The sequence below is a fragment of the Notothenia rossii genome (assembly GCF_949606895.1).
Source record: "Notothenia rossii genome assembly, chromosome: 4".
In the NCBI taxonomy this organism is placed as follows: Eukaryota; Metazoa; Chordata; class Actinopteri; order Perciformes; family Nototheniidae; genus Notothenia; species Notothenia rossii.
The window spans coordinates 62,912,976-62,934,920 of NC_136902.1; the positions used below are offsets into that span (position 1 = coordinate 62,912,976).

The following is a 21,945-nucleotide window of genomic DNA, read 5'->3' on the forward strand; positions in this document are numbered from 1 at the left end:
GCCTTAAGAGCCTGTATTTTTGGTTATATCTTTATTTTGAGTTTATTATTAAAATCAACCTCTCACCAAGAACACCTGGTTTCGTGTTGCTTCCCTTTTACCCTAAGCGAGCTGGGGACGTAAAAAGACCTAAGGCAAGGCTATTTATATAAGGCAATAGAGTGGCGGAGTCACGCCCATCTACTTCCGGTCCATGGGACCTTATTTCGGAAAAATTATGTATTGAAGTCAATGGAGAGGGAACTTATCTTTCGATCCCGTTTGAATTGTGCCACAAATTACACATATGATGTTCGTCAATCTTAAAAAATCATTTCCATGTCAAAAAAGTCACAGTTTTTTGTAAAACTGTTGAAATATAAGACTATGAAAAATACGCAACTAGAAAGACTACAAATCCCAGCGGTGCAAGTCATGTCATAACCAGGGCTGCCAAGTTTCAGTAAAAAGTAGGATTGAGACTTTCGGGGGATGATGCGTTCGTCCACCGACGAAAAAAATGTGGCCTTTTTTAACGTCGATTTAGAGGAATATCTCAATTTAAATGAACATTAAGACTGTTGTGATGTCTTCACCCCCATGCCAGCTGCTCTCCCTGCACTGTCGGCCTCCTCATGCTTATATAGTGTTAATAATTGACCAGCACAAGTAGAAATGAAAACAATTGTAACAAGAAAAAGTTTGACAAATAAAATACATTTATTTATAAAATGTCAATATAAAGAAAACATAGCAGCATTTTAAGAAACAATAGCAGCCTTTTCCTTTAGTGCATTTTTTTTTTTTAAGTGTAACAAAATTAGAACCAGAATAATATATATATATATATATATATATATATATATATATATATATATATATATATATATATATATATATATATATATATATATATATTATACAAAAATAAAAGTGCATGTCTTTGTGTGTTTTGGTTTACATGACATGTCTCATGTTGTAGGTGTTTGTGGCAGATTTTGATGCCTTGATGACAGAGGGAGGGGGCTCCCATTTGAAACACTGTGGCTCAAGGTTTGCCATCTTCACAGTCATGATGGATGATAGAGTTCCATCAAGAGCCAAACTGTTTCAGGATTTGGTTTTGTTCAGTCCCACCACAGAGAACACTCGTTCAGCATTTGAATGTGGAATTACCAACAACAACTTGGCAATACGAGAGAGCCTCCCAAATCTGCTCATACCGGTCACCTTTGAAAAATGTACATAGGAAGCCTAATTACACTCAAGTATTTTTGTATAGAATTAAGTTGATTACGTCAATTGGTATTTCAAAGGGTGCAGAATAATTCTTACCTTATTCTTCATTGATGCCATGTTCCCCAAAAAGCTCAATGTCAAACGTGGCTGGGTCTTCGGGCATGGCAATGTCCAGGGACAGGTAGTCCAGAAACTCCTCACTCAGTTTGTCACGCTCGTCAGGTCGTTGTATGGGAGAAGTTTAGGAAACCTAAAGATAACACAATGTGGTAAAGTAATGTAGCTGAAACGGGTTGTTTTTCAGATGTGGTCATTAAACTTTACAATCTATTAAGAAAATGTGACAAGAGCAAAGAGTCTACCTGACATCTTTCAGACTTTCAAACTAACAGACAAACTGACAGAAATCGAAGTATACAGTTAAGGAATGAATGATCCAGTCTCAAAAGATAGCTACATGTTACTGTTTGATTGAATATTTTATTAGACAGAAATGCAAACAGCACAGGAACAGTACTGTAAATTCCCTTTGCTCATAGCAAGTATCCATTAGCTCACATACGCAAATACGTGATGATTTAACTAACACTGCTATTAGTCACGGTTGTTTGTTGTTAAACCCACCGCAGCAAACTGCCACACTGCTCACCAGCAGCCTGTGTAACGTTCAGTCTCATGTAGTCATACCGAAGGTTGACTTCATCAAAATAAAAATATTTGTAAAATTTGTTTGTAAAAATGAAGTGGTTACCTACCATTTAACCCCTCCCGCTTCAGATGAAAATGTCAGTCACGGCATTATTGAGGCGCTGACAGACATCTCACGTTTACTTTTCGATTTCTCCGCCATAAGTGTTGTTCTGATAGAGTTGTCTTCATAGGATAGAGACGCAATGACCCGCCCTAAGCTGCCTCTGATTGGTTTGTATACGTTGGTGTCTTTCGTTGGGGGCTGATTGGTTATCACATATCTCGGTCAGCCAATCGGGGGCAGAATAGGGCGGGCTCACCCTGTCCTGACTCGAACTACGGAAAGCCTCAAGCAACAAGTTATGGAAATATATAATTAAATAAAAAAATAATTATAAAGTAGTGAGTGGGGGAAAAAAGTGTGTGAAATGGTAAGTGTGGCGTGAGGCGTGTGAAGAGGTTAAATTGCGTGACTCTCATAGCCGCGGGAAGTAGGGGTGCTGGGGGTGCTGCAGCACCCCCTGTTGGCGAGTGGTGTACATTTTAAAAACTGAGTGACCACCTAAATAAAAATGATTAAACTACATAAAATAGTTATGATTTTACTTAAAATAAAATTAGCTGTATACAGTAGCATATCATAGTATATATTTGTATCAGTCAGTTATTTTCCAAATAAATAAAATCCGAGTCATCTAGGTCGTAGGTTTTGGGATAGTGACGTAATTGAGGCGACACACACACTGCAGAGTGACAACTTTTTAGAATGGCGCAAAAAAGGATTTTGGATTTTTTTTCTCCAACAAACAACCCAATAAAATGAGTCGACCACCAGCTACTCCAACTAGAGTAATATGACACAGAAGAGACTGACACATCTGACTTTGATGCATGTCCAAAGTAACATGTTGTACAATGTGGATGTATCTGCTCTAATGAGGTTCTTCATTAGTGCCACCCCAGAGAGGAAGGCTACATTTGGGGTTTTGTGAAGCCCCAACACATGTAAGACGATATTTTCCTTTAATAATGCTGCCGCTGTGCAGTGTTTTGCCTTGTCAATCAGTTAAAATTGAATTCATAGTTTTATTAATATTGTAAATAATATTTTCTCACTATTTGTAATGTTAGGTAGGTTTGTAAGACCCATAGTTAGCGTGTGGGCATGTGCAGCTGTTGCTAAGGGATGTAGGTCTATAATGTTTTATTAAGCATAAAAGTTAAGAGGAGACACCCCAGGTGAATAGTGTAATTTTTTTTAACTTAAAGATATCAGCTAGACCAGGGATGGGCCACTTTGATGGCGGTGGGGGCCACATAATTGATGTACTGGCCACCAGGGGGCCGCAGATTCACTTGGAACACACACAGAAATTCCATGTGTTGTATGTAATTATTAACAATTATACTAAGTCTGACATCTTCATTGACATTTTACAATCAAAGGGAACATCCCCAAAAAATGGGAACACCTTCTAATAAGCTCACTAAACAAATATCAGTTCACAGAAATGTTATTTCATTTTTACAAGTGGCATGTTTGTAAAGAACAGGTTATTAAACAGTGGAATAAAACGATTTTAAACTATTGGAAAGCACGGAAAATGTCTGTGTATTGAGATTAACCATTAAGATAACATAAACATGAAGTCATGAACACTAACCCAGATATTAATTGTCTAACTTGAAACTAAAACACTTGTAGCCTGTCTCTGCATTCCCCTTATTCCACAATAAGGGGAATGTCTACACAGGCACCCGTCAGCCCGCACTCTGCTGTTCCTCAGCACCACTCCCCCTCCCTCCCGCTGAAATTATGAATGAAAAGCGTGGTAATCCTAGATAACACGGCAGGGTCCGTGACAGTTTGTTTTCATCTGATTTCAAATAAACAAAGTCTTGTTTTTAAGAATATTAAACTTGTTTCGCCAAATTCAGATGATAAATACAACTTTTAAGCTTGTAAAGGCATAATTACAAGCGGCAACTTAACGTCACAGCAGGCATAACAACAGCCGGTGTTTCTTGTGAGGGTTTCCCTGGGAAACAAACACAATACACACAAATGCGTCACAGATTATTTCGCGGTATTTGAAATCATGTACGCAGCTCGCGACGTAACTACGAGTCTAGTGGACGGTATCAGTACTAAAAGTAAAAAATAATGTTTTTTAATTTCTTTTTTAAAATTAATTACGTTGTTTATAAATTATTCTGAAGGCCACAAAAAGAGGGGGTGGGGGCCGCCATTTGCCCATCCCCGAGCTAGACATTTCTCCAGTTAATTACCTACAATAAGGCAATTGTTTCTTGTATTACAAGTTTTCTGAATATGCAAATGATCCATTATCTCATTAAATATGCGCATATTTTTAACACATTTCAGGAACCGAAATCTGAACTTTGGATAAAGCCAGGTTCAAAATTATTGTTTCATTTTGTATTCATATTAACATCCAAGGCTTTTACAGAAGGGATTTTGGATATCTCTTTTTATCACTCCATAAATCAGAAAATACTGTTAACAGCCCTAAAATATCAATTTTCGCCATGTTTTTAGGTATACAATCGTATATAATTCAGGCTATGAACAAACCCTTTAGTAAAAGCCTTCATAATGTTGATAGGAATATAACTGGAAGGTTTGGTGTATGTAAGTGCTACTGAAGTGGACATTTAGGAAAGTAGGAGAAAAAACTCATTTTGAGAAAACAACCTTTAAAGATTGCAGTGTAGCGCTAGCTAAACCCTCCTTTTCTTTGGGTGACAGCTTGCGCCTCGACGCTTTCCGTGAATGTATTTCATGTTCGGGGTCATTGGTTTTTTGTATAGTCTTGCTTTGTACAAGTGACAATTGTTGTCATCTCTGTAAACGTTTTTTCGCCGTTCTTTTGCCATTTCGAGATTTAAATTTCTAGCGGAAAGCTAACCAGGAAGTGTTTTAGCACACCACGTGACGCATCTGAACAAATCACGTTGTCAGAACTTGACACCAGCCAATGAGATTTCGTTTCTTGGTTTAAGACCCTTTTGTACTTTCATGATTGGTTGCTGATGCAAATTAAATGACCATATTTGGATCCGATGAGATTGTGCAGGAGAGACGGAGCTTTCCAACGATATCTCTGATGACATGGTGCAAACAGCGGTCGCGGTACTTTATGTTACGTCAGAATGCTAACTTTTGGTGAATTTAGGAGAAATATACAGACGCAAATAGACAAACTATAGTAAAAATAAACACTTAAGTGTGTATTTTGTACGTTTTCCTTCCAAAAGCCTGAAAGAAAACATGTTATGGAATCAAAATAGCACAACATCTCAAAATGTACCAGTGCATGAAAAACGATGTTTTTGCCTGCCGTGTCTCGCCTTTAACAAACAATTTTTGCTGCTCGTATCACTGACAGCCGGGCCGGCCCGGCACCGCCTTTTTTCTTCTTTTTTTTAAGCGGCCCCCCTCCCCACTTTTGGCAGCACCCCCTGAGCAAAATGACTTCCCGCGGCTATGGTGACTCTCACTCTCAAAGGGTGAGACTTGGCAGCTCTGTCAAAACTTATGTCACAATAGTTTTCCTCCACCAAATAAGAGATAGCTAAGATAAGATACATTTAACAAGATGCCTGTGTGCTTAGTACCAGGTTGTTATCATACCAGCAATGGGTCTTGCTCGTTCTTTCGCTTCCAGTCTGATGAAAGGACCAGGAGTGGCTGGATCAAGTTAGCTACCTAGCTAGTAGCAAGCACGTTAGTTAGCATTACAACCTTAGCCTTGTCATTTTTATTAGCCTTAACATGAAGTGACATTAATTAATGTTAGAAATTAATATCAATGTTTTATGGCATAATTTAGTTTAAACATACCGTCAGCTTAAAAGCTGTTTTATTCTGAAAAAAAACGGAAGTTCTCGCACAATCTTAATGCCAAGCTTTTATTCTGAAAATCCTTGATCTCCGGTTAGCACTTAGCATGTGGCTAATATTACGTTTTCTTTTTTTTTGACAGGCAAAATTATCTTTTAAAATTACAAACATATGTGTAATTCGTGGCACAATTCAAACAGGATCGAAAGATAATCTTTCTCTCTCCATTGACTTTTCCGAAATAAGGTCCCATGGTGGTCAGTAGTATTAATAATCCCGCTTCCATCACATTAGTATGCATGAAAAGTGACAGGTGCTGTGACAGGTCACACCTCTCCCTACTTATGCTAATGAGCTAAGTCCCGCCTCCCTTTGTTCGAGGTGGATGTCACACCTAGGTGTGATATCACACGTAGGTGTGAGATCCTTTGATGTGAGGGGTGAGGTGTCATCACACGTAGGTGTGAAATGCCCCCCTGTGTGTAGCGCCTTTGTTGTCTAATCCTTTGATGTGAGGGTTGAGGTTTTTTTTTTGAGGTAGGTGATTTCACACCGGTCTCTGGTAAGTACTTTATATTTTATTTTATTTATCATAATTATTTAATGCTGCTTGGTGTGTGTTAAACAACCTATGTGCATCTGTTGTTTTTATTTTGTAACAGCACTATGGCTCTTAATGATTTAGAAGCTTGAGGAAAAGTACCCCTCTATGTACAAATAATGTGGTGTAGATTTTTTAATCAAATCTTTTTTTTTTGTGTGTGTCTCAGTTCAGGAAAGTCTGAACCAAATACGAATTGGAATATTAGAGAGGATTAACTCTTTTGGTGGAACCCCATATGATTCATTCCCTGTGGAAAGTGGGTATATAGGCTATTTAAAACTGTATGTGTTTGTATCTATGTTTTTTTTTTTTTTTTTTGATGATGTGTAAAATATCCAAAATAACGTTTTATATACTTACTCTCTTGTTAAAAGGTGATGAAGTTTGCAGCATAAGCCAGCCATCAATGTACCAAAAACCTCCCCTCTATGGAGTGTCCTCTGTCATTGGAGAGAGAGAGGACGCTGGCGTTGTCTGTTCGCCGCTTCTCTGTCCGAAAACAAATCTTCTCTAGGTTATTTATCTGCCGAGTTTTGGACCAACGTTTCTACCTCAGTTTCCGTACGTTCAGTGGCTTTCACACGCTGTTCTGGACACTTTTGTAACACCCGATGGCAACTTTTTACGGATGCTCCGCTTCCGACCTGTCCACCCTGCTACACCTGCTAATGTTACTCACCTGCTCCTGCTTCAGGGCAAACGCTATCGCTAACGTTAGTGGCTCCATCTGACGACAAGCGAAATTCTCCATCTCATTTTCCCGTTTTGAGTCCCAATCCTGCTTCACTGTATCACCTGCTCAGCTGTTTGATTTTGTTCTGCCGTAAAAGACACAGCTACGGTCCTCTCCACCCAGCCAGTCTGACGGCGATCAGAAGCTAGCCTGGTTCTACCTGCTCAGGCTAGCCTGCTCTGGCCACCACCGGTGCTCCTCTGCGGCAAACTCCTTCAACTTCCACCATTTCTCCTCAGTGCTGTCCGTCCTTGAGTCGCTTCCTGGACAGGCTGCCTGCTGTCCTTGTTTATCTGTACTCTTGGCTGATTCTCTTGGCTGAGCGCATTCTCCCGGCTGATCCGCGACCACAGCTAACGCTGTGCTAACGTTAGCATCATACCATTATGAGTGATGCTTCGTTACTCCGCCTCGCAACTTTTTAGGATCAACCACTTCACTACACCCCCTCTATGTCTGTCAGTCATTGAATACCTCGGGCTGTTACGAGTTGGCAGACCCAGGTATGTCAATAGAGGTTCCAAACGTGGATTTGTTTACACCGGCTCAGCTGACACTATCCCAACTGTCTGGTCCCGGCGCCCCGTCACCGCCCACTTACGTCATCACAACAAACCACACATGTGCAGTGTTACAGATATCCCTTTCAAACAGCTGCTTGTGACGAATAAAATCTCACTTGAGTGCATTGCCTTTTCAGTGGCTACCCCCTCAAAGCAGCAGGTCGTCCTCATTTACCGCCCCCCCAAACCTTCCACCTCCTTCATGTCTGAGTTGTCTGAGCTTCTCACCTCAATCTGCTCCATGTCCCCATCCACACTACTGCTAGGTGATTTTAACATCCACGTGGACTGCAGCACCTGCACCTTTGCCGCTGAGTTTCTGCCACTATTGGAGTGCTTTAACATCACGCAGCATGTCCAAGTTCCCACCCACACTAAGGGCCACACCTTGGACTTAGTGTGCTCAGTGGGCACCGAACCTACCCATCTCCAGGTTTTAGATCTCGCTGTTGCCGACCATAATGCCCTCTTGTTTTCTCTACCTATTGCCGTTGCAGCGCTCAAAACGCACCATCACTTTCAGGAACATCAAGTCAGTGAGTGCACCTGCCCTACACACCATGGTAGCATCCCATCTTGCCCCCTATCCCCCTAATACCCCCGTTGATGACCTGGTAGCCTGTTACAACACTGCACTAGCGCTCACCCTTGATGCTCTGGCCCCTCTCAACCCGTACCGTCTCCTACACCTGCCCTGCCCCATGGTTCACTGCCGAACTCCGCTCCATGAAGGCTGCTTGTCGCCGGCTTGAGAGACTCATTAGAGGAACTGGTCTCACTGTCCACCGTGAGGCATACAAGGACCATGTAAGGGCCTACAAGGAGGCGCTCACCCGGACCAAAGCTCAATACTATTCAACCATAATCCACGACCAACAACATCAACCAAGAAAACTGTTTTCAACAATAAATAGTTTACTCATTCTTCCAGGCCAAAGTGAATTCCATCCACTTCCAGCTTAGTGCACCTGCCCCCCCTGCTCCTCACACAGCTCGTACTCCAAGCGCCGCTGCTCCAACTGCACGCTCCTCATACTGCCACCTCTCTGCTTTCGCCCCTGTGGATGCTGTCCAGCTGGCTAAGCTGATCTCTAAGGCCAAGCCCTCCACCTGCTCTCTGGTCACCCGGACTTGACCCAACTGACCTCAACAACTACCGGCCAATCTCCAACCTTCCCTTCCTTAGTAAAATCTTGGAAAGAGCAGTCGCCGACCAACTCCACCATCACATGTCCAACCATGAGCTCTATGAACCCTTTCAATCTGCCTACCGGACCCACCACAGCACCGAGACTGCCCTGATCAAAATCACCAATGACCTCCTCATCGCAGCTGACTCAGGTTCCATCACTACACTAATTCTCCTTGACCTCTCTGCAGCCTTTGACACCATCTCCCATAATATCCTCCTCACCCGCCTGTCTGAACTCCTTGGCCTCACTGACTCCGCCCTCTCCTTCTTCCACTCATACCTCTCGGACCGGACACAGTTTGTCACACACGCTGGCTGCAGCTCCGCCTGTGCCTCTGTCAACCATAGAGTCCCCCAAGGCTCGGTGCTCGGTCCCCTTCTTTTCACAATATACATCCTTCCGATTGGTGATATCATCCACAGCAATGGTCTCTGTTTCCACTCCAATGCCAACAACACCCAACTCTACATCAGCACAAAACCTTCTGCCCATCTCACCCCTCAGTCACTAATCAACTGCCTACACGAAATTAAAACCTGGATGACCACCAACCTACTCAAACTAAACAGTGATAAAACTGAGCTCATGGTTGTGGCCCCCAAGGCACTGCTCGGGAAGGTTGGAGATCTGCTCCTCAACATCGACGGTTCCATCATCTCCCCATCCCCTCAGGCCCGCAACCTTGGTGTTGTCTTGGATTCAACCCTCTAATTTCAAAACCACATCAAATCCATTTCAAAATCAGCCTTCTTCCACCTCAGAAATATTTCAAGACTCCGGCCATCACTTTCCGACTCTGTTGCTGAGAAGCTCAATCATTGTTTCATTACCTCACGCCTGGACTATTGTAACGGAATCCTGTCCGGGGTTCCCAGCAAAACCCTGGACAGGCTCCAGTACATACAGAACTCAGCTGCCAGGGTTCTCACACGCACCAAGCCCTGGCAGCACATCACCCCCACTCTATTCAACCTCCACTGGCTCCCGGTCAAGTCCCGCATCACCTACAAACTCCTCCTCCTTACCTACAAATCCCTCCATGCCCTCTCCCCTCAGTACCTCACAGATCTCCTCCACCCTTACATCCCGTCCCGCACCCTTCGATCCTCAGACTCCGACCTGCTCTCCATTCCCCATTCATGCCTCCGCACCTTCGGGGACCGTGCCTTCAGTGTCGCTGCCCCCACCCTCTGGAACTCCCTCCCTGCAGAAATCCGCAACGCCCTTCTCTCAACATCTTCAAATCAACCCTTAAAACTCATCTGTTCAACATCGCCTTCCAACAATAACTCACTCCCCCCCCCCCCCCCACTTACACTTCCATTTCTGCCCCCTGTTTTATGTTTATGTTTTTTATGTTTTATGTCTTGTCCTTGTATGTTTCTTTGTAAAGCGACCTTGAGGTGATAAAAGGCGCTATATAAATTAAAGTTATTATTATTATTACACACAGCCTACCTTCTGCGACAAGCGCTGATACAGACTTGTCCCCCTGTAACGCCCCCCCTTCAACAGGTCTGATGCTAACCCCCCAACACAATTAAGGAACTTGTTTTATTTTAATGGCCTAGGCAGATTATGGCTTTTTTCTCTTGCCAAGATACTTTTAGACACACTTTGAGGTATGCAAAACCTTAAAAACTAGAAAAAGGAAGTACAATGTCTGATTAGATATTTTGTTAAAGACTGTTTATTTTAAAATGTTTATTTATATAGCACCTTTCAACACAGGGCAATTCAAAGTACTTTACAAACATGAAAGACATTAAGAAAATGGCATTTAAAAACAGTCATTAAAAAGCAAAGATAATGAAATAAGCATTAAAAGACAAAATACATGAATAAAAGTTACAGTGCAGTTTAAGATGTGAATAGTTCAATTAATAGCAGCGGCAAAAAGAAAAGTCTTCAGCCTGGATTTAAAAGTAGTAAGAGTTGCAGCGGACCTGCAGGTTTCCAGATATTTGTAGCATAATAACTGAACGCTGCTTTTTCATGTTTAGTTCTGACCGGGGACAGAAAGCAGACCAGTCCCTGAAGACCTGAGAGATCTGGATGGTTCATACTGTAGCAGTAGGTTAGACATTTATTTTGGGCCTAAACCATTCAAAGCTTTATAAACCAGCAGCAGTATTTTTAAATCAATTCTTTAAAGTAATGGAGTAAACCACCGGTTGTTATTTACTGACATTAGGCAGATTTTTGGCTTTTTTTTCTCTTTTCTTGTGTTACTAAGATACTTTTAGATACACTTTGATGTATGCAACCCTTAACAACTGGTAGTTGTACTTTGTAAGGAATTCGGTTTCTTTTTAATGGCCAAGGCAGATTTTGGCTTTTTTCTCTTGCCAAGATACTTTGAGACACACTTTGAGGTATGCAAAACCTTAAAACTAGAAAATGAGGTACATTGTCTGATTAGATTTTTTCTTAAAGACTGTTTCTCTAAAAGGTAAGTTTGTGATTTTAGCACTTTTTTTACTGACACTCGGCAGATTTGTGTGTAATTCTCTCACAAAGGAACTGTAAGATACACTTTTTATGTATGCAAAACCTTAAACATTTTTGAAAATAAAATACTTTTGTCTGAATAAATTTTCTTTAAAGGCACTTTTTGATTTTAATGCTATTTCAGTGGATCAATCCAGTTTTGTTAACATCAATGCTTTTTTCTGTTTTTCTTGTGTTACTAAGATACTTTTAGACACACTTTGATGTATGCAACACTTAACAACTGGTAGAATATGAAGTACTTTGTAAGGAATTCATTTTCTTTTTAATGGCCGTTTTTTTTAAACACTTGTTCAGTTAAACAATGGTTTTTTTTTCTGATAACCTTACATATTTTAGTTATTTTCTGCTATCAAGATACTTTTAGTTACACTTTGATGTACGCAACACTTGACAAAGGGTATAATATGAAGTACTTTGTAAGGAATGGGGTTTTCTTTAATGGGTTCAAAAACTTTAGAACTGGGTAAAATATTCATTAATTTATAATGAATTGAGTTTCTTTTTTGATTTTCAACATACTGTTGTACACAATGACTTTTCCATATTATAATTTTTTCTGACAAACTATACTTTTGACTTATTCCATAAAATCATGACAAACTATTACTTATTCTAAAATGTGACCTCTTGCTGTGTGGTTGGAAATGATAGATGAAAAAGCTACAAAGCTTAAAGAACTTTTTAAAAAACTCTCAATTCTACAGATGACTCCCCCCCCCATTCAACGCAATAAGTCCCGCCCTCCACTCAGCAAATCATCTAAAACTAAGGACCCCCACTAAGACGACAGTTGAAAACTAGCCATGGATCTGAGAAAAACCAAGTCTCCCCCCGCGAGTTGCAGCCAGGAACAAACTCCTGGACTACCATAATCACCACCATTTTGGACACCCGAATCTTGCAGTACTACTGCAGCCGATTTTGCTCCTTGGGCGAAGACGTCTCTGTTTATGGACACAGTGAAATCGGTGTTGGTTGATATTGTCGAGAGGGCGATACATCGGTACAGAGAAGAAATCTGCAACGGATGCCAAGTCAGTCACCCAGCCAGAGGCAACACAATTGTCTGAATGACATGCCCGATTTTTTCTTCAGAAACAATTACAACGCGTTAATGAAAAGACTCTGGCTCACCGACTTCATTACTGAGATCGACCAGACTCTTATTGATAAATACATTTTCACGGATGATTGGAGGATCCAAGGTGCTTCGGAGGCTTTTCTGCACAATCTCAAAAATTTCAGACGCCTCAAGGAGAGACTTGAAAAGATCCATGCCGAGTTGGATGGAGAAGAAGACTAATAACCAGCGGTTGATTGAAGCCAGGGATTTTTCTTTTTTGATACATTGACTTTTTCTTTAAAGTAAAAATAAAAATGGCAAACCGAATGAGTAGCGATCCCCGTGTAAACAGAATGGCTGAAGTTTGTAAACTAGAAGACATTTTGGATATCGTTCTTTCTGGCAGTACTATTCCTGGTCATTGGGAAACGATTGTAAACGAAACATTTAAAGTGGTCCTGGAATCTTCATTTTCCGAAACATTCTGTAACATTACCGAAGAAATGAAACAAACATCAAAAGTGTATCATGTGCTCTCATTGTATGCTCTGTAGATGTAATGCATCTGTGTGTCAAAAACAGCATACAAATGAATATTTTGACTGAAGTGAAAAAACTCCATGATATTTCCAGTAATCTGGGGAATTCTAAGCTGGAGATGGTCCTGGGGATGTTACAATCAGTATAACTATTGATTTGTGTGTGAAAAAAAAAAATGTCACATCAAAGGATTAGACAACAAAGGCTAATTACACACTAGTTCACAACGCCCTACAACTAAAGAGAACATCCTTAGTTATCACCATTCATATTAAAACCTATATAAGATCTTTTTTAAATTAATATGAATACCCTCTTCATAAAAAGAGACTTCCTTGTAGTTAAACTACTGCTACATTAGTTAATAGTCTCACAAAAAACTTAAAAAGAAACATCCTTAGCGAGTACAAATCATTTAAAAAACCCTAAATCAAATTTAGAGAGGACAATAACGTTTTTTAGGTGTCTTAGTGAGTGGAAATGACTGTCTTATTTAGTCTGCATGGATTTCTTTGTTTTCACCTAACTCCACCCCCACTATCTTCTGGCCTCATATCGTGTGACAGGAAGGGGTGGAGAAAGGGGGAGAGGCCGGGGCTGTGAGGGGACGGGGGCTAGACAGGCTCACGCACAACTTCAAAGAGACTGCCTTAATCAACACATAGATTAACAGCAGAGGCTTATAACACACCGGTGTGAAATCACACCTACCTGTTATAACACCTCAACCCTCACATCAAAGGACATACATCAAAGGTTAATTAGATTAGACAACAAAGGGCTGTGAGGGGACAGGGCCAGACAGTCTCACGCACAACTTCAAAGAGACTGCCCTAATCAACACCTAGATTAACATCAGAGGCTTATAACACACCGGTGTGAAATCAAACCTACCTGTTATAACACCTCAACCCTCACATCAAAGGATTAGACAACAAAGGCGCTACACAGGGGGGCATTTCACACCTACGTGTGATGACACCTCACCCTTCACATCAAAGGATCTCACACCTAGGTGTGATATCACACCTAGGTGTGACATCCACCTCGAACAAAGGGAGGCGGGACTTAGCTCATTAGCATAAGTAGGGAGAGGTGTGACCTGTCACAGTACCTGTCACTTGTCATGCATACTAATGTGATGGAAGCGGGATCATTAATACTACTGAGGTCCACCGGAATGGGAGGGACTTCGCCACTCTATTCGAAAGTGCTTTACAAAAAAATGAAAGACATTAAGAAAAAGGAATTTAAAAACAGTAATTAAAAAGCAACACAACCTACCTGCATTGCAATTACTCTAAACGTGTAACAACGTGCTTTAACAGGCAGGTGGTTTGGGTCAAAAAGCAGTCAAGTTTACAGTGTTAACACAATAAAATATGCTGTTTCCGGTTTAGTTTACTACGAATATATTTTGTGTCCACACAGATATTGTTTTGATATTTGTAGCACAAAAGCGATGGAAAAAACCCACAGCAATGCAAAAAGATGGTCTTAACACAACCCAGCAGTCTAGTTAATAAAAAACAATAATATCCATCCATCCATCCATCTTCTCCCGCTTATCCGTGGTCGGGTCGCGGAGGTAGCAGTTCCAGCAGAGAGCCCCGAACTTTCTTTTCCCTGGCCACATCAACCAGCTCTGACTGGGGAATCCCAAGGTGCTCCCAGGCCAGCGAAGAGATATAATCCCTCCACCTGGTCCTAGGTCTACCCCTTGGTCTCTTCCCAGCTGGACGTGCCTGGAACACCTCCCTAGGGAGGCGCCCAGGTGGCATCCTAACTAGGTGCCCGAACCACCTCAACTGGCTCCTTTCGACGCGAAGGAGGAGCGGTTCAACTCTGAGTCCCTCCCGGATGACTGAACTTCTCACCTTATCCCTAAGGAAGACACCAGCCACCCTGCGGAGAAAACCCATCTCGGTCGCTTGTACCCGCAATCTCGTTCTTTCGGTCATGACCCATCCTTCATGGCCATAGGTGAGGGTAGGAACGAAAATGGCCCGGTAGACAGAGAGCTTTGCCTTCTGGCTCAGCTCCCTTTTCGTCACAATGGTGCGATAAAGCGACTGCAGTACCGCTCCCGCTGCTCCGATTCTCCGACCCATCTCACCATGGGCGCGGGAAGTGGGGTGCTGAGGGCGCTGCAGCACCCCCTAGCGGCAGGCAGGGGGTGCGGAGCTCCACTGTCTGAATTATTATTTGACGGTTATTGCTGCTCCCGCTGTGCATAATCTGTGTAATATGTAGCCAATAAATTCCACATTGTTGGTAAAATAATATTTTGGCCTGCCCCGAATGTTTTTTCTGTAGCCCCGGACAATTCTACCTCAATAATATAATACATTAACCGTGCTTTACGTGAACCTCATCAAGACACTAGAAAGGACGGCAGGACTGTAATTTCCCGTGTTCAGTGAATGCAACAGAGGCAAGACACCAGACCAATCAGAGAGTTGCATGGAAATAAAAGTGTGCTTGTGTCATTCAAGCTCGCGGCTCTGTGTGTGTGCGGAAATAGCGCATTTAGTGTGTGTGAGAGAGGGGGAGAGAGAGAGGGACCGGTGCCAGCAGCAGGGACCGTGTTGTTAGCATCTGGTTAGCTAGCTGCACCAACGGACATACGGAGCTGTTTGTTCCACAACAAGCTGGAGGAGAGCTCTCCTCTCAGACTGAGGGGCTCAGGTGAGCTAAATGACTCTCTGAGTGTTTAGATAGTTAACTTTAGTCTAAGTTATCTCAGTGGGTCTCAAACGGTTTGGTCAAAAATTATTCAAAAGATTATTTCCGCGGCACACCTTCATATGATCATTATAGTTATAAAAAAAATAAGAGAATAAAGGAAAAACAGTTATGAAATACTATATGGCAGTAAAACAAGAATACAGTTTGAAAGGGGAGTGATTTGTAAAATATCCATAAAGAAAAAGAACATCTGCTTACAGTTGTGTTTCATCTGGGTGTTGAGAGAGGTATCCATAGATCTCTTAATGTTGCTCTCAAAGTGCACCAGATTGATGCTTTTAACTTCAATATTTAAAAAAAATCTTCCCGGGGGAGCATCCCCCCGGACCCCCCTAGAGGAGGTGAGGTCCGCTCCCCACTCGTAAAAAAATAGCACTTTACCCCTGCCTATATGCCATGAGCTGATTATCGAGCCTTCATTGTAACAGTCGCGGGTTTTATGTGTGTTTGCGTGTGGGGAGTTTTTTTGTGCGTGCTCTATAGTGCCCGTAATAGTGTTCACTGGAGTCCAGCACCTCAGCACCCCCACTCAAAATACATTCCCGCGCCTCTGCATCTCACGCTCCATTGTTCCCTCACTCGAGAACAAGACCCCGAGATACTTGAACTCCTTCACTTGGGGTAAGGACTCATTCCCTACTTGGAGTGGACAGTCCATCGGTTTCCTGCTGAGAACCATGGCCTCAGATTTGGAGGTGCTGATCCACATCCCAGCCGCTTCACACTCGGTTGCGAACCGATCCAGTGAATGCTGAAGGTCGCTGACCGATGAAGCCATCAGAACCACATCATGTGCAAAAAGCAGTGGCGCAATCCTTAGTCCACCGAACTGCAGACCCCCTCCCCCACGACTACGCCTCGAAATCCGATCCATGTATACTACAAAAAGGATTGGTGACAAAGCGCATATCAAAACAAAATATTACTACTAACTTTATTGTGAAATTAAAACAGAAGAAGAATAGTTTCCGGTCTATTCTGAGGCCCAATCTCTGTAGATAAATAAAGAACTACGGCAGATGTGTAATATTTAAGCCAAACCATTTATTACAATGCATTCATGTGATGACTTTCAAACAGTAAAGCAAGCACTGCTGAATAAAGTAGGCTAAACGATTTTATCTTTTACAAATGTTTTTTTCACATGGAATGCAGTTAGAGGCAGAGGCGCGGGAAGGTATTTTGAGTGGGGGTGCTGAGGTGCTGGACTCCAGTGAACAGTATTACGGGCACTATAGAGCACGCACAAAAAAACTCCCCACACGCAAACACACAGTAAACCCGCGACTGTTACAATGAAGGCTCGATAATCAGCTCACGGCATATAGGCAGGGGTAAAGTGCTATTTTTTACGAGTGGGGAGCGGACCTCACCTCCTTTAGGGGGGTCCGGGGGGATGCTCCCCCGGGAAGATTTTTTTAAAATATTGAAGTTAAAAGCATCAATCTGGTGCCCTTTGAGAGCAACATTAAGAGATCGATGGATACATCTCTCAACACCCAGATGAAACACAACTGTAAGCAGATGTTCTTTTTCTTTATGGATATTTTACAAATCACTCCCCTTTCAAACTGTATTCTTGTTTTACTGCCATATAGTATTTCATAATTGTTTTTCCTTTATTCTCTTATTTTTTTTATAACTATAATGATCATATGAAGGTGTGCCGCGGAAATAATATTTTGAATAATTTTTGACCAAACCGTTTGAGACCCACTGAGATAACTTAGACTAAAGTTAACTATCTAAACACTCAGAGAGTCCTTTAGCTCACCTGAGCCTCTCAGTCTGAGAGGAGAGCTCTCCTCCAGCTTGTTGTGGAACAAACAGCTCCGTATGTCCGTTAGTGCAGCTAGCTAACCAGATGCTAACAACACGGTCCCTGCTGCTGGCACCGGTCCCTCTCTCTCCCCCTCTCTCACACACACTAAATGCGCTATTTCCGCACACACACAGAGCCGCGAGCTTGAATGACACAAGCACACTTTTATTTCCATCCAACTCTCTGATTGGTCTGGTGTCTTGCCTCTGTTGCATTCACTGAACACGGAAAATTACAGTTCTGCCGTCCTTTCTAGTGTCTTGATGAGGTTCACGTAAAGCACGGTTAATGTATTATATTATTGAGGTAGAATTGTCCGGGGCTACAGAAAAAACATTCGGGGCAGGCCAAAATATCATTTTACCAACAATCTGGAATTTATTGGCTACATATTACACAGATTATGCACAGCGGGAGCAGCAATAACCGTCAAATAATAATTCAGACAGGGGAGCTCCGCACCCCCTGCCTGCCGCTAGGGGGTGCTGCAGCGCCCTCAGCACCCCCCTTCCCGCGCCCATGGTTAGAGGTCAACCAATCACAGAGCTTGAGGTCTAATCACGGGGTTTGTCGAGCAAAGTGCATGGTGTAGTCTCAAATGATCAGTGGCGTTTTCTCATGGAGGCCAAGGGAAGCCGGGCTTCCCCTGTTTTTTCGGATTGTAGTTATCATTTTAATAAATAAATGAAAATACTTTGTTTACTTTCGGAAATTCTTTGTGTGTTGCCGCCGGCCCGTCTCTCCCCCATTCTCATTGAGTATTTTACAAAGAGTGAAACAGCGCCCCTCTAGGTGTTATGGTGAAACAGTAGATTGCACCTCTGTTGCGAGAGGAGGCCAGCCGAAATTGGCTTCCCTTGGTGAAAACAAATTGAGGGATTGACCAATCAGACAAGGCTCACGTCATGCCCCTGCCAACCTGTGATTGGTCAGGGCCATGCCTCACAATCCAATCAAATCGCATCAACTTAGTGGTGCAGTGACGCGTCCCAAAACGCGGAAGTAAGCTGCGCTCGGTTTCCCTCTACAAAATAGCAATGGGATTTCTCCATAGGATTTTGGAAAATAGCTCAAAATCAGGTCAGTGGAAAACGAACCTGTTAGATAAATGCATGTTTTTTTCAGTCGGTTAATATCCACATGTCTACCCTACTTTTATAATTTTCGAATCATAAATCTAATCGATAGAAGATAGATAGCGTCACTGCACCACTCTCACTGCCGTTAGAAAGTAGCAAGCAACTGAAGCAAGTGCAATTATGGAGGGTGGAGATTTTGAGTATTTAATCAAAAATAATTGTACTAAACTTCCGCTGCAGCAGCAACAACAAATACAATCTGATGACAGGCCAATGCCCAAACTGGAGCTGTGCACAGGAAGGAACAAAGGAGCGAATCGGACGTAAAACGGTCTCTAGTTTGTGAATGAATGCTTATTAGAGTTTCGGCTGGAGAGTGCGTGCGGACCTGTCGGTCAGATAACAGGCGTGTGTAAGTCCTGCATCTGTATGATACAAATGTGTGTAAAATGATACCAGGTGCTGTAATCACTCATCTAGTTACGTTATTACATTGACCACCACACCCCGACCCAAAATAAAGGACGTATTATTGGCTTCCCCTAATTTTTTCCCCACGCCACGCTACTGCAAATGATAGCTGAGGATTATGGGTAGTGTATTGTCTTCTACAATCCTAAACTCCGAAAAAATATTTGTTTCTCAGAATCGAAGTGGAAAAACACAAAAGCATTGTTGTGTAATCAACAAGGATAAACTCATGTTTTTTAGTGGATGAGTATGGCAGATATTGCTGTAAAATCATTTGACAGTGAGGGAAATACTTGCTTTCGGGTGTAAAATTCTCCGTTATCCGTTATCACATTGCCTTTAAGTGCCGCTGACATGGACCGATGCGGTGCTTCCCTGAGCGTGAAATACCGCCGTTTATGCGAATACATTGCAATCAGTTGAAAGCTCTTTGCGTCCGTTTATGAAGCTGAAGGAGACTCGGCGCGTCACAACTGCACACCAAAGGACCCTGACCAAGCGTCGCTATTGGACTATCAGGGAGTGAGGCTGTGTTGGCAGCACCAGTGTGAGAAAAATAAAAAGCTTTTTGAAAATGAAAGGATCTAAACATGTGACAGCAGAGGCACAAAATACAAATATGAACCTGAAAATGAGCAAATGCCCTCAAGTCATCAAGGATTTATGTTTTACCACTTAAACTATTATGTCATACTCAGCCTTGTTTTGTGTGCCACCGCTAGTTAAAGACATCAAGTAATTACAATATAAACTGAAGTATTCTATAATATAGGTCTTACAATTGATTTTGTAATTCATGTCCCTCGGCAAGACACGCTCCAACAAACGATTCATGGGGTTAGTAGATTCCACTTAAAAATAAATACTTTTTCAACATAAACATTTTAGTTTTTTACCTCAACTTATTTTAGTTAGTTTACAACTCATTATAATACATTTGTCAAACTGAAAAAAAAAAAAATGTATCTTACAAATGTAATGATTTTGAAAGATATTTCTGCGTTCACTCAACTATAGGGATTTATTAAGTTAGAGTAACTCATATCTTTTGAGTTTCAACGGTATAGTTTCAAAACTGAACACACGCCTGGACTTGCTCAGACTTAGCTGAGCGCATGGTGTGTTGGAGCAATCAGAACTCTAGATAGCAAAGCAGAACTCTAGATAGCAGTGGAACAACAGGATTTTAACCTAATAATCTATCAAGTTACCTGGTAAGTAGCCATTTTTGTTCAGCTTCATTTACCACAGCTGCTTACTGCATAGACAGTGTAACACAAGCTGTAAGGTAGCCACTAGCTACTTGTTTTAAGCTACTGTAGCATGCATACTGATTAGCTAGCTGCTTGTGTCCTCCTGTATCCTTTGCAGGGTCGGCTCCAGGGACGTCGGAACTATTTTCTGGGGGGGGGGGGGGTGCGGGATTTTTGCTGGGAGGGTCGGGGGGGAAACTCACACTATCAATGATTAACGAACTCGACACGTAGGCCTAATAGCCTAGGCCTATACATAACAGATATAGGCTACATAAACACACGCAGCATCTTAATTGTTACGAAAATGTATGAAACAAAATGAATTAATGAATTAATCAAGCCTTTATTAAGGAACATACTGTAGCCTCTCTGAAGAACCAGCACCTTACCGTGGTAGAGAGGTTTGTGTGCCCTGATGAACCTGGGGGCTGTGTTGTCTGGAACCTTGTGTTCCTGGTAGGGTCTCCCATGGCAAATTGGTCTCAGGCAAGGGGCCAGACTAAGATTGGTTCAAAAGACCTCATGAAAGACGACACACGAAGTGAGGATACCCGGCCCGGAGGAAGCCCGGGGTCCCCTTCTGGAGCCAGGCCCAGAAGGAGGACTCGTCGGCGAGCGTCTGGTGGCCGGGCTTGCCACGGAGCCCGGCCGGGCATAGCCCGAAAAGGCAACGTGGGCAACACCTCCGCTTCTCCGTCCCGCGGGCCCACCACCTACGGGAAACAGCAATGGGGTCGGGTGCGCTGCCAGAAGGGTGGCAGTGAAGGCAGAGGGTCTCGACGGACCAGACCCGGGCGACAGAAGCTGGCTTTGGGGACGTGGAACGTCACCTCTCTGGGGGGGAAGGAGTCGGAGCTTGTGCGGGAGGTGGAGCGTTACCAGTTGGATCTGGTTGGGCTCACCTCTACGCACAGCGTCGGCTCTGGAACCTTACTTCTGGATAGGGGTTGGACTCTATTCTTCTCCGGAGTTGCTCAAGGTGTGAGGCGCCGGGCGGGTGTGGGGATACTCACAAGTCCCCGGTTGGGTGCTTCGTTGTTGGAGTCTACCCCAGTGGACGAGAGGGTTGCCTCCCTACGCCTGCGGGTTATGGGGGGGAAAACTCTGACTGTTGTGTGTGCTTATGCACCCAACAGCAGTTCAGAGTATACGGCCTTCTTGGAGACCCTGGAAAGAGTCCTGTATGGGGCTCCTGAAGGGGACTCTTTAATCTTGCTGGGAGACTTCAACGCACATGTGGGCAATGATGGAGACACTTGGAGGGGAGTGATTGGGAGGAACGGCCCCCCTGATCTGAACCGGAGTGGTGGTTTGTTACTGGACTTCTGTGCTAGTCATGGATTGGCCATAACAAACACCATGTTCGAACATAAGGATGCTCATAAGTGTACGTGGTACCAGAGCACCCTAGGCAGAAGGTCCATGATCGATTTGGTTATCGTATCATCGGACCTGAGGCCGTATGTTTTGGACACTCGGGTAAAGAGAGGGGCGGAGTTGTCAACTGATCACCATCTGGTGGTGAGTTGGGTCGAGTGGCGGGGGAAGCCTTTGGATAGACCTGGTAAGCCCAAACGTGTAGTTCG

The 21,945-nt window shown here is 42.9% G+C and overlaps 1 long non-coding RNA gene across 1 annotated transcript; it reads right to left on the bottom strand.

Annotated features, from left to right (window-relative positions):
• Positions 1-895: 895 nt before the first annotated feature.
• LOC307038110 lies at positions 896-3,624 on the bottom strand. Its single transcript, XR_013807890.1, has 3 exons — positions 1,974-3,624; positions 1,315-1,468; positions 896-1,209 (listed from the first exon to the last, which is right to left on the bottom strand). It is a non-coding gene; the product is annotated as an uncharacterized lncRNA (long non-coding RNA).
• Positions 3,625-21,945: the final 18,321 nt, after the last annotated feature.